The 3,780-nt window shown below is 33.6% G+C and overlaps 1 pseudogene; it reads left to right on the top strand.

The window, feature by feature from the left end:
* The first annotated feature begins 1,323 nt into the window (after positions 1–1,323).
* LOC133681223 (small nucleolar RNA R71) lies at positions 1,324–1,434 on the top strand (annotated as a pseudogene).
* Positions 1,435–3,780: the final 2,346 nt, after the last annotated feature.

Genomic DNA, 3,780 nt, shown 5'->3' with positions numbered 1-3,780 from the left:
AAAACCGAATATGGAAGTAAATTCACACTAGCTCCAAGATCAAGTAAAGCTCTATCAATTTTATGTTCTCCAATAAAGCAAGAAATTCTAGGACAACCAGGGTCTTTATATTTCAAAGCATTATCATTCTGAAGAATGGCACTTACTTGTTCGGCTAAAAAGGCTTTCTTTTTCACATTCAGTTTTCTCTTCACATTGCACAGATCTTTCAAAAATTTAGCATAAGACGGTACATGTTTAATAGCATCTAACAAAGGTATATTGATCCTTACCTGTTTGAAAGTTTCAAAGATTTCAGAATTGTGATTGACTTTCCTTTGTTTGGTCATGGCATGAGGAAATGGAAGTGCTGGTGGGGAATCAGTCTCCTCCTTGCAGTGTTCAGGTTCAACCCTTTCCTTACCCTCAGAGACTAACTCATCTTCTTTCTCACAAGGTTCAAGAACGGGTTTTTCAATAACCTTACCACTGCGGAGAGTTATGACTGATTTGACTTGATCCATATGTTGGCTTCCGGAACCACTTGCACTTGAATTGTATTGCCCTTTGGGGTTTTGCTGGGGTTGAGATGGAAACTTACCTTTCTCCTGAAAACTAAGAGCAGATGTGAACTTTGCAAGAGTATCTTTTAGATCTGCCATGGTTTGAGCATTTTGAGTGTTGATTGTCTCTTGCTTTTCAATGAATGCATGCAATGTTTCCTCAAGATTTCTTCTAGGAGGGGGAATATAAGGAGGTGCATATCCATGAGAATTTTGAAAATTATGTTGTGCTTGAAATGGTGGCTGTGAAGTTTGTGCATTATTGTTACCACTCTTCCAACTGAAATTTGGGTGATTTCTCCAACCAGGGTTGTACGTTTGCGAGTATGGGTTATGACTTGGCCTTTGGAAACTATTTAAAGCATTGGCTTGTTCATGGAGACATTCCTTAAAAGAAGGCAAAGTTGGACAATCATTGGTTGAGTGTTCATTAGTTTCACAAATTTGACACACAATTTCTTGAACATATTTTATTTGACCACTCTTTTTTAATTCTAGTGCCTCAACTTTTCTAGCTAAAGATGCAAATTTGGCTTGGAGGTCATGATCTTCCCTAAGGTTGTACATGCCTCCATTAGATGTATGAGGTTGAGTTTTACCTGGTGCCTCACACGTACCTATGGTGTCCCAATTTTGAGCATTTTCAGGTAGCAAGTCTAGGTACTCCATTGCTTCATCAGGGTCTTTATCTTCAAAAGTTCCATTGCACATCAATTCCACCATTTGCCTATCTTTAGGTGTTAACCCTTCATAAAATTGTGAGACCAATCTCCATGTTTCAAAACCATGATGAGGACATGTATTAAGCAAGTCTTTATATCTATCCCAACACTTGTAAAATGTTTCTCCTGGTTTTTGAGTGAAAGTGGTGATTTGTCTTTTGAAAGAGTTTGTTCTGTGATATGGAAAAAACTTCTTTAAAAATTGTTGTTGCATTTCATCCCAAGCACGAATGGATCCTGACCTAATATTTTGTAGCCATGTTTTAGCTTTATCTTTTAATGAAAAAGGAAAAAGCTTTAATCTGATGGTGTTCATGCTATAATTTAAGTCATTATAGGTGTTACAAACTTCTTCAAATTCTCTTAAATGCAAATATGGATTTTCTAATTCTAAGCCATAAAAAGTGGGTAAAAGTTGAATAATACCTGGCTTAAAATTAAAATGAGAAGCATCAGGAGGAAAAACTATACATGATGGTGCACTTGTTCTTGTTGGATTCATGTGATCTCTAAGTGTTCTCATATAATTATTCTCATTATTCTCATTATGAATTGACTGGTTATCTTCTTCGGCCATGTTTTCTAAAGAAATTGAGGATTTCCTAGAAAGTCTACCACTTAATGTACGTGTCCAAACTCTCATGCAAGTGTAAAAGAAAAGAAAAGAAAAAGAAAAGGAACAAAATTAGAAAAAACAAATAAAAGTAAAGACAAAAGAAAATAAAAGAAATATAAAATTTATACAATACTTACCTCCCCGGCAACGGCGCCGAAAACTTGACACGACCAAAACATTGATGTCTTCTCCCAAGTGCAGGAGTGTCGAAGTAATAAATAACCCGGCAAGACCGGGGTCAAACCACAGAGAGGTTAATTGTATAAATTATAAATAACAATGCAACAACAACAACAACAATAATAAATAATAATAATAATAATAATAATACTCAGTACATGACGTTGTTATACCTGAGAATGATCTAAAAGATCGGGTCACATGTTTCGAGCCTATATACTGATTTTATGAAAAGATCAAAGAGATATATTATATAATATAAACAGATTTCTGATACGAATGAACAAGGCAAATATAACAAGAATGTAAATAATAATAATAATAATAATAATAATAATGATAGTAGTAATAATAGTAATAATATTAATAGTAGTAGTAGTAGTAGTAGTAATAGTAGTAATAATAATAAAAAGAAGAAGAGGAAGAAATTAATGAGAACTTTGAGATGGAAGATTAATGTAAGGATTAAACAATGATAAAAACAAATGTCAAGGTTAAAGGATTCACTAATGGTATTTCAAATAAATATAATATAAACTCTTTTTATTACTCAACTAGAAACCACACACAAAGGAGGTTCTAATCGGATGATTTATCATTAATGGATCATTATAAAGTATTAACATGATCATATTAATTATCTTGTCTAAGTAACACTATACTTATAAATATCATCAGGCATTCATGTTGCTAGCTTATGTTAACAACAAATCAAGTTCCTATCATAACAACGATGTCGGCCGAAAACTATGAAGGATCAAGCATTCGATGTACCAAGTGTTATACAACATAAATCTAGATTAACCATTTAACAAGTAAGGTATTAAGAATTAGTAAGATAAAAAGATAAGACATGCTAATAACAATTTATCTTGGATATAAACATTAAGGTCCATGTTGAGTTTATATTATACCTATTCTAACACCATTAGTAAAACCTTTTCACCTTGACATAATTAACTTAGCTAAACATAATGAAGAAGAAAAACATAAATAAACAAGATAAGAACATGATTATGATATAAGTTAACTAAGTATATGAAAGGAAATGAAAAGGCATAAACAAGAGATTAATATAACATGAAAGAAAACTTGAACATTACAAAGATATAAAGAAAGAAAGCAAGAAGATGATTTTGATCTGAAAATTAATATGACTAAATACATGGCAAATGCCTCCTTTTATAGGCTAAGATTCAGAACTATTGATTGGTGGACTAAGGAAATAGTTGGTGGCCAACCATTGATTTGGTGGCTGGTTTTTGACATTGTTGGCTGCTGGTTCTTGAAATTGTTGGCAGATTTTTGATATTGTTGGCTGGCCAAAACTTCATTGATAACATCAGAATTTGAGCCCTTTGTTTCATGAAATATGTGGGCAATTGTCTCAGCTTTCCAACAAAAAAAACCAGAGCTCATTTGGACTTCTAGAACTCAAGACATGAGCTGAAAACCGAACAGTGTGTGAGCTGCAGGACAGGTTCCGACTTCTCCGTTGTTGCTACGATTTTAACTTGAAAACGGCAGAATTGAGTCTTGGACCCTTCATGAAAGTTTTAGGTCTATGTCCTATCTTTCCATCCATATAAAGTGGACCTAAATCCGAGTTCTACAACTCTAGTTATGATCAAATAACTGAATGGTGTTCCTGTTTGGAATTGAACCAGCATCTCTTCTCCTAGCCTAGTCCTCTTTTTGTCTCTTCACTTTCAATTGTTAA

Source organism: Populus nigra, chromosome 1, assembly GCF_951802175.1.
Source record: "Populus nigra chromosome 1, ddPopNigr1.1, whole genome shotgun sequence".
NCBI classification, from domain to species: domain Eukaryota; kingdom Viridiplantae; phylum Streptophyta; class Magnoliopsida; order Malpighiales; family Salicaceae; genus Populus; species Populus nigra.
This window is presented reverse-complemented; position numbering and strand designations above follow the sequence as displayed.